This window comes from Chrysoperla carnea, unplaced genomic scaffold, assembly GCF_905475395.1.
Source record: "Chrysoperla carnea unplaced genomic scaffold, inChrCarn1.1, whole genome shotgun sequence".
Lineage (NCBI taxonomy): Eukaryota > Metazoa > Arthropoda > Insecta > Neuroptera > Chrysopidae > Chrysoperla > Chrysoperla carnea.
Genome location: NW_025408262.1, coordinates 120854 through 131789, shown reverse-complemented (window position 1 = coordinate 131789; position 10936 = coordinate 120854).

Below are 10936 nucleotides of genomic sequence, written 5' to 3'. Positions count from 1 at the left end.
CAAATTTGACATTTTTCGATAGAAAAAACATTTTTTGAAAATTTTCGATTTTTCAACATGAGTGTCATGACTATACAAATCATTGAAATTTTGATTCAAGTAAGTCAAAATGTATACATGGAGGTAGTTTATGACTGGACTAAGTAGAAATAAGCCAAAAATGATCAAATTTGACATTTTTGGATAGAAAAAACATTTTTTGAAAATTTTCGATTTTTCAACATGAGAGTCATGACTATACAAATCATTGAAATTTTGATCCAAGTAAGTCAAAATGTATACATAGAGGTCCTTTATGACTGGACTAAGTAGAAATAAGCCAAAAATGATTAAATTTGACATTTTTCGATAGAAAAAACATTTTTTGAAAATTTTCGATTTTTCAACTAGAATGTAATGACTATACAAATCATTGAAATTTTGATCCAAGTGTGTCAAAATGTATACATGGAGGTCGTTTATGACTGGACTAAGTATAAATAAGCCAAAAATGATCAAATTTGACATTTTTCGATAGAAAAAACATTTTTTGAAAATTTTCGATTTTTCAACTAGAATGTCATGACTATACAAATCATTGAAATTTTGATCCAAGTAAGTCAAAATGTATACATAGAGGTCCTTTTTGACTGGACTAAGTATAAATAAGTCCAAAATGATCAAATTTGACATTTTTCGATAGAAAAAACATTTTTTGAAAATTTTCGATTTTTCAACATGAGAGTCATGACTATACAAATCATTGAAATTTTGATCCAAGTAAGTCAAAATGTATACAAAGAGGTCCTCTATGACTGGACTAAGTATAAAAAAGCCAAAAATGATCAAATTTGACATTTTTCGATAGAAAAAACATTTTTTGAAAATTTTCGATTTTTCAACTAGAATGTCATGACTATACAAATCATTGAAATTTTGATCCAAGTAAGTCAAAATGTATACATGGAGGTCGTTTATGACTGGACTAAGTAGAAATAAGCCAAAAATGATCAAATTTGACATTTTTCGATGGAAAAAATATTTTTTTAAAATTTTCGATTTTTCAACATGAGAGTCATGACTATACAAATCTTTGAAATTTTTATCCAAGTAAGTCAAAATGGATATATAAAGGTCCTTTATGACTGGACTAAGTAGAAATGAGCCAAAAGTGATCAAATTTGACATTTTTCGATAGAAAAAACATTTTTTGAAAATTTTCGATTTTTCAACTAGAATGTCATGACTATACAAATCATTGAAACTTTGATCCAAGTAAGTCAAAATGTATACATGGAGGTCGTTTATGACTGGACTAAGTATAAATAAACCAAAAATGATCAAATTTGACATTTTTCGATAGAAAAAACATTTTTTGAAAATTTTCGATTTTTCAACATGAGAGTCATGACTATACAAATCTTTGAAATTTTTATCCAAGTAAGTCAAAATGGATACATAGAGGTCCTTTATGACTGGACTAATAAGAAATAAGCCAAAAATGATTAAATTTGACATTTTTCGATAGAAAAAACATTGTTTGAAAATTTTCGATTTTTCAACTAGAATGTCATGACTATACAAATCATTGAAATTTTGATCCAAGTAAGTCAAAATGTATACATGGAGGTCGTTTATGAAAATAAGTCCAAAATGATCAAATTTGACATTTTTCGATAAAAAAAACATTTTTTGAAAATTTTCGATTTTTCAACATGAGAGTCATGACTATACAAATCATTGAAATTTTGATCCAAGTAAGTCAAAATGGATACATAGAGGTCCTTTATGACTGGACTAAGTAGAAATAAGCCAAAAATGATCAAATTTGACATTTTTCGATAGAAAAAACATTTTTTGAAAATTTTCGATTTTTCAACATGAGAGTCATGACTATACAAATCATTGAAATTTTGATCCAAGTAAGTCAAAATGGATACATAGAGGTCCTTTATGACTGGACTAAGTAGAAATAAGCCAAAAATGATCAAATTTGACATTTTTCGATAGAAAGAACATTTTTTGAAAATTTTCGATTTTTCAACTAGAATGTCATGACTATACAAATCATTGAAATTTTGATCCAAGTAAGTCAAAATGTATACATGGAGGTCCTTTATGACTGGACTAAGTATAAATAAGCCAAAAATGATCAAATTTGACATTTTTCGATAGAAAAAACATTTTTTGAAAATTTTCGATTTTTCAACATGAGAGTCATGACTATTCAAATCTTTGAAATTTTTATCCAAGTAAGTCAAAATGGATACATAGAGGTCCTTTATGACTGGACTAAGTAGAAATAAGCCAAAAATGATCAAATTTGACATTTTTCGATAGAAAAAACATTTTTTGAAAATTTTCGATTTTTCAACTAGAATGTCATGACTATACAAATCATTGATATTTTGATCCAAGTAAGTCAAAATGCATACATAGAGGTCGTCTATGACTGGACTTAGTAGAAATAGGCCAAAAATGATCAAATTTGACATTTTTCGATGGAAAAAACATTTTTTGAAAATTTTCGATTTTTCAACATGAGAGTCATGACTATACAAATCTTTGAAATTTTTATCCAAGTAAGTCAAAATGGATATATAGAGGTCCTTTATGACTGGACTAAGTAGAAATAAGCCAAAAGTGATCAAATTTGACATTTTTCGATAGAAAAAACATTTTTTGAAAATTTTCGATTTTTCAACTAGAATGTCATGACTATACAAATCATTGAAATTTTGATCCAAGTAAGTCAAAATGTATACATGGAGGTCGTTTATGACTGGACTAAGTATAAATAAACCAAAAATGATCAAATTTGACATTTTTCGATAGAAAAAACATTTTTTGAAAATTTTCGATTTTTCAACATGAGAGTCATGACTATACAAATCTTTGAAATTTTTATCCAAGTAAGTCAAAATGGATACATAGAGGTCCTTTATGACTGGACTAAGTAGAAATAAGCCAAAAGTGATCAAATTTGACATTTTTCGATAGAAAAAACATTTTTTGAAAATTTTCGATTTTTCAACTAGAATGTCATGACTATACAAATCATTGAAGCTTTGATCCAAGTAAGTCAAAATGTATACATGGAGGTCGTTTATGACTGGACTAAGTATAAATAAACCAAAAATGATCAAATTTGACGTTTTTCGATAGAAAAAACATTTTTTGAAAATTTTCGATTTTTCAACATGAGAGTCATGACTATACAAATCTTTGAAATTTTTATCCAAGTAAGTCAAAATGGATACATAGAGGTCCTTTATGACTGGACTAATAAGAAATAAGCCAAAAATGATTAAATTTGACATTTTTCGATAGAAAAAACATTGTTTGAAAATTTTCGATTTTTCAACTAGAATGTCATGACTATACAAATCATTGAAATTTTGATCCAAGTAAGTCAAAATGTATACATGGAGGTCGTTTATGACTGGACTAAGTATAAATAAGTCCAAAATGATCAAATTTGACATTTTTCGATAGAAAAAACATTTTTTGAAAATTTTCGATTTTTCAACATGAGAGTCATGACTATACAAATCATTGAAATTTTGATCCAAGTAAGTCAAAATGGATACATAGAGGTCCTTTATGACTGGACTAAGTAGAAATAAGCCAAAAATGATCAAATTTGACATTTTTCGATAGAAAAAACATTTTTTGAAAATTTTCGATTTTTCAACTAGAATGTCATGATTATACAAATCATTGAAATTTTGATCCAAGTAAGTCAAAATGTATACATGGAGGTCGTTTATGACTGGACTAAGTATAAATAAGCCAAAAATGATCAAATTTGACATTTTTCGATAGAAAAAACATTTTTTGAAAATTTTCGATTTTTCAACATGAGAGTCATGACTATACAAATCTTTGAAATTTTTATCCAAGTAAGTCAAAATGGATACATAGAGGTCCTTTATGACTGGACTAAGTAGAAATAAGCCAAAAATGATCAAATTTGACATTTTTCGATGGAAAAAACATTTTTTGAAAATTTTCGATTTTTCAACATGAGAGTCATGACTATACAAATCTTTGAAATTTTTATCCAAGTAAGTCAAAATGGATATATAGAGGTCCTTTATGACCGGACTAAGTAGAAATAAGCCAAAAGTGATCAAATTTGACATTTTTCGATAGAAAAAACATTTTTTGAAAATTTTCGATTTTTCAACTAGAATGTCATGACTATACAAATCATTGAAATTTTGATCCAAGTAAGTCAAAATGTATACATGGAGGTCGTTTATGACTGGACTAAGTATAAATAAACCAAAAATGATCAAATTTGACATTTTTCGATAGAAAAAACATTTTTTGAAAATTTTCGATTTTTCAACATGAGAGTCATGACTATACAAATCTTTGAAATTTTTATCCAAGTAAGTCAAAATGGATACATAGAGGTCCTTTATGACTGGACTAATAAGAAATAAGCCAAAAATGATTAAATTTGACATTTTTCGATAAAAAAAACATTGTTTGAAAATTTTCGATTTTTCAACTAGAATGTCATGACTATACAAATCATTGATATTTTGATCCAAGTAAGTCAAAATGTATACATGGAGGTCGTTTATGACTGGACTAAGTATAAATAAGTCCAAAATGATCAAATTTGACATTTTTCGATACTAAAAACATTTTTTGAAAATTTTCGATTTTTCAACATGAGAGTCATGACTATACAAATCATCGAAATTTTGATCCAAGTAAGTCAAAATGGATACATAGAGGTCCTTTATGACTGGACTAAGTAGAAATAAGCCAAAAATGATCAAATTTGACATTTTTCGATAGAAAAAACATTTTTTGAAAATTTTCGATTTTTCAACTAGAATGTCATGACTATACAAATCATTGAAATTTTGATCCAAGTAAGTCAAAATGTATACATGGAGGTCGTTTATGACTGGACTAAGTATAAATAAGCCAAAAATGATCAAATTTGACATTTTTCGATAGAAAAAACATTTTTTGAAAATTTTCGATTTTTCAACATGAGAGTCATGACTATACAAATCTTTGAAATTTTTATCCAAGTAAGTCAAAATGGATACATAGAGGTCCTTTATGACTGGACTAAGTAGAAATAAGCCAAAAATGATCAAATTGGACATTTTTCGATAGAAAAAACATTTTTTGAAAATTTTCGATTTTTCAACTAGAATGTCATGACTATACAAATCATTGAAGTTTTGATCCAAGTAAGTCAAAATGTATACATGGATGTCGTTTATGACTGGACTAAGTATAAATAAGTCCAAAATGATCAAATTTGACATTTTTCGATAGAAAAAACATTTTTTGAAAATTTTCGATTTTTCAACTAGAATGGCATGACTATAAAAATCATTGAAATTTTGATCCAAGTAAGTCAAAATGTATACATGGAGGTCGTTTATGACTGGACTAAGTATAAATAAGCCAAAAATGATCAAATTTGACATTTTTCGATAGAAAAAACATTTTTTGAAAATTTTCGATTTTTCAACATGAGAGTCATGACTATAAAAATCTTTGATATTTTGATCCAAGTAAGTCAAAATGGATACATAGAGGTCCTTTATGACTGGACTAAGTAGAAATAAGCCAAAAATGATCAAATTTGACATTTTTTGAAAATTTTCGCTTTTTCAACTAGAATGTCATGACTATACAAATCTTTGAAATTTTTATCCAAGAAAGTCAAAATGTATACATCGAGGTAGTTTATGACTGGACTAAGTATATTTAAGCCAAAAATGATAAAATTTGACAGTTTTCGATAGAAAAAACATTTTTTGAAAATTTTCGATTTTTCAACTAGAATGTCATGACTATACAAATCATTGATATTTTGATCCAAGTAAGTCAAAATGCATACATAGAGGTCCTCTATGACTGGACTAAGTAGAAATAAGCCAAAAATGATCAAATTTGACATTTTTCGATGGAAAAAACATTTTTTGAAAATTTTCGATTTTTCAACATGAGAGTCATGACTATACAAATCTTTGAAATTTTTATCCAAGTAAGTCAAAATGGATATATATAGGTCTTTTATGGCTGGACTAAGTAGAAATAAGCCAAAAGTGATCAAATTTGACATTTTTCGATAGAAAAAACATTTTTTGAAAATTTTCGATTTTTCAACTAGAATGTCATGACTATACAAATCATTGAAATTTTGATCCAAGTAAGTCAAAATGTATACATGGAGGTCGTTTATGACTGGACTAAGTATAAATAAACCAAAAATGATCAAATTTGACATTTTTCGATAGAAAAAACATTTTTTGAAAATTTTCGATTTTTCAACATGAGAGTCATGACTATACAAATCTTTGAAATTTTTATCCAAGTAAGTCAAAATGGATACATAGAGGTCCTTTATGACTGGACTAATAAGAAATAAGCCAAAAATGATTAAATTTGACATTTTTCGATAGAAAAAACATTGTTTGAAAATTTTCGATTTTTCAACTAGAATGTCATGACTATACAAATCATTGATATTTTGATCCAAGTTAGTCAAAATGTATACATGGAGGTCGTTTATGACTGGACTAAGTATAAATAAGTCCAAAATGATCAAATTTGACATTTTTCGATAGAAAAAACATTTTTTGAAAATTTTCGATTTTTCAACATGAGAGTCATGACTATACAAATCATCGAAATTTTGATCCTAGTAAGTCAAAATGGATACATAGAGGTCCTTTATGACTGGACTAAGTAGAAATAAGCCAAAAATGATCAAATTTGACATTTTTCGAGAGAAAAAACGTTTTTTGAAAATTTTTGATTTTTCAACATGAGAGTCATGACTATACAAATCATTGAAATTTTGATCCAAGTAAGTCAAAATGGATACATAGAGGTCCTTTATGACTGGACTAAGTAGAAATAAGCCAAAAATGATCAAATTTGACATTTTTCGATAGAAAAAACATTTTTTGAAAATTTTCGATTTTTCAACTAGAATGTCATGACTATACAAATCATTGAAATTTTGATCCAAGTAAGTCAAAATGTATACATGGAGGTCGTTTATGACTGGACTAAGTATAAATAAGCCAAAAATGATCAAATTTGACATTTTTCGATAGAAAAAACATTTTTTGAAAATTTTCGATTTTTCAACATGAGAGTCATGACTATACAAATCTTTGAAATTTTTATCCAAGTAAGTCAAAATGGATACATAGAGGTCCTTTATGACTGGACTAAGTAGAAATAAGCCAAAAATGATCAAATTGGACATTTTTCGATAGAAAAAACATTTTTTGAAAATTTTCGATTTTTCAACTAGAATGTCATGACTATACAAATCATTGAAATTTTGATCCAAGTAAGTCAAAATGTATACATGGAGGTCGTTTATGACTGGACTAAGTATAAATAAGTCCAAAATGATCAAATTTGACATTTTTCGATAGAAAAAACATTTTTTGAAAATTTTCGATTTTTCAACTAGAATGGCATGACTATAAAAATCATTGAAATATTGATCCAAGTAAGTCAAAATGTATACATGGAGGTCGTTTATGACTGGACTAAGTATAAATAAGCCAAAAATGATCAAATTTGACATTTTTCGATAGAAAAAACATTTTTTGAAAATTTTCGATTTTTCAACATGAGAGTCATGACTATAAAAATCATTGATATTTTGATCCAAGTAAGTCAAAATGCATACATAGAGGTCCTCTATGACTGGACTAAGTAGAAATAAGCCAAAAATGATCAAATTTGACATTTTTCGATAGAAAAAACATTTTTTGAAAATTTCCGATTTTACAACTAAAATGTCATGACTTGCAAATCATTGAAATTTTGATCCAAGTAAGTCAAAATGTATACATAGAGGTCCTTTATGACTTAACTAAGTAGAAATAAGCCAAAAATGATCAAATTTGACATTTTTTGAAAATTTTCGCTTTTTCAACTAGAATGTCATGACTATACAAATCTTTGAAATTTTTATCCAAGAAAGTCAAAATGTATACATCGAGGTCGTTTATGACTGGACTAAGTATATTTAAGCCAAAAATGATAAAATTTGACAGTTTTCGATAGAAAAAACATTTTTTGAAAATTTTCGATTTTTCAACTAGAATGTCATGACTATACAAATCATTGATATTTTGATCCAAGTAAGTCAAAATGCATACATAGAGGTCCTCTATGACTGGACTAAGTAGAAATAAGCCAAAAATGATCAAATTTGACATTTTTCGATAGAAAAACATTTTTTGAAAATTTTCGATTTTTCAAATAGAATGTCATGACTATACAAATCATTGAAATTTTGATCCAAGTAAGTCAAAATGTATACATGGAGGTCGTTTATGACTGGACTAAGTATAAATAAGTCCAAAATGATCAAATTTGACATTTTTCGATAGAAAAAACATTTTTTGAAAATTTTCGATTTTTCAACTAGAATGGCATGACTATAAAAATCATTGAAATTTTGATCCAAGTAAGTCAAAATGTATACATGGAGGTCGTTTATGACTGGACTAAGTATAAATAAGCCAAAAATGATCAAATTTGACATTTTTTGAAAATTTTCGCTTTTTCAACTAGAATGTCATGACTATACAAATCTTTGAAATTTTTATCCAAGAAAGTCAAAATGTATACATCGTAGTAGTTTATGACTGGACTAAGTATATTTAAGCCAAAAATGATGAAATTTGATAGTTTTCGATAGAAAAAACATTTTTTGAAAATTTTCGATTTTTCAACTAGAATGTCATGACTACACAAATCATTGATATTTTGATCCAAGTAAGTCAAAATGCATACATAGAGGTCCTCTATGACTGGACTAAGTATAAAATAGCCAAAAATGATCAAATTTGACAATTTTCGATAGAAAAAACATTTTTTGGAAATTTTCGATTTTTCAACTAGAATGGCATGACTATAAAAATCATTGAAATTTTGATCCAAGTAAGTCAAAATGTATACATGGAGGTCGTTTATGACTGGACTAAGTATAAATAAGTCCAAAATGATCAAATTTGACATTTTTCGATAGAAAAAACATTTTTTGAAAATTTTCGATTTTTCAACATGAGAGTCATGACTATACAAATCTTTGAAATTTTTATCCAAGTAAGTCAAAATGGATACATAGAGGTCCTTTATGACTGGACTAAGTAGAAATAAGCCAAAAATGATCAAATTGGACATTTTTCGATAGAAAAAACATTTTTTGAAAATTTTCTATTTTTCAACTAGAATGTCATGACTATACAAATCATTGAAATTTTGATCCAAGTAAGTAAAAATGTATACATGGAGGTCGTTTATGACTGGACTAAGTATAAATAAGTCCAAAATGATCAAATTTGACATTTTTCGATAGAAAAAACATTTTTTGAAAATTTTCGATTTTTCAACTAGAATGGCATGACTATAAAGATCATTGAAATTTTGATCCAAGTAAGTCAAAATGTATACATGGAGGTCGTTTATGACTGGACTAAGTATAAATAAGCCAAAAATGATCAAATTTGACATTTTTCGATAGAAAAAACATTTTTTGAAAATTTTCGATTTTTCAACATGAGAGTCATGACTATAAAAATCTTTGAAATTTTGATCCAAGTAAGTCAAAATGGATACAAAGAGGTCCTTTATGACTGGACTAAGTAGAAATAAGCAAAAATGATCAAATTTGACATTTTTCGATAGAAAAAACATTTTTTGAAAATTTTCGATTTTTCAACATGAGAGTCATGACTACACAAATCTTTGAAATTTTTATCCAAGTAAGTCAAAATGGATACATAGAGGTCCTTTATGACTGGACTAAGTAGAAATAAGCCAAAAATGATCAAATTGGACATTTTTCGATAGAAAAAACATTTTTTGAAAATTTTCGATTTTTCAACTAGAATGTCATGACTATACAAATCATTGAAATTTTGATCCAAGTAAGTCAAAATGTATACATGGAGGTCGTTTATGACTGGACTAAGTATAAATAAGTCCAAAATGATCAAATTTGACATTTTTCGATAGAAAAAACATTTTTTGAAAATTTTCGATTTTTCAACTAGAATGGCATGACTATAAAAATCATTGAAATTTTGATCCAAGTAAGTCAAAATGTATACATGGAGGTCGTTTATGACTGGACTAAGCATAAATAAGCCAAAAATGATCAAATTTGACATTTTTCGATAGAAAAAACATTTTTTGAAAATTTTCGATTTTTCAACATGAGAGTCATGACTATAAAAATCTTTGAAATTTTGATCCAAGTAAGTCAAAATGGATACATAGAGGTCCTTTATGACTGGACTAAGTAGAAATAAGCAAAAATGATCAAATTTGACATTTTTTGAAAATTTTCGCTTTTTCAACTAGAATGTCATGACTATACAAATCTTTGAAATTTTTATCCAAGAAAGTCAAAATGTATACATCGAATTAGTTTATGACTGGACTAAGTATATTTAAGCCAAAAATGATAAAATTTGACAGTTTTCGATAGAAAAAACATTTTTTGAAAATTTTCGATTTTTCAACTAGAATGGCATGACTATAAAGATCATTGAAATTTTGATCCAAGTAAGTCAAAATGTATACATGGAGGTCGTTTATGACTGGACTAAGTATAAATAAGCCAAAAATGATCAAATTTGACATTTTTCGATAGAAAAAACATTTTTTGAAAATTTTCGATTTTTCAACATGAGAGTCATGACTATAAAAATCTTTGAAATTTTGATCCAAGTAAGTCAAAATGGATACATAGAGGTCCTTTATGACTGGACTAAGTAGAAATAAGCAAAAATGATCAAATTTGACATTTTTCGATAGAAAAAACATTTTTTGAAAATTTTCGATTTTTCAACATGAGAGTCATGACTATACAAATCTTTGAAATTTTTATCCAAGTAAGTCAAAATGGATACATAGAGGTCCTTTATGACTGGAC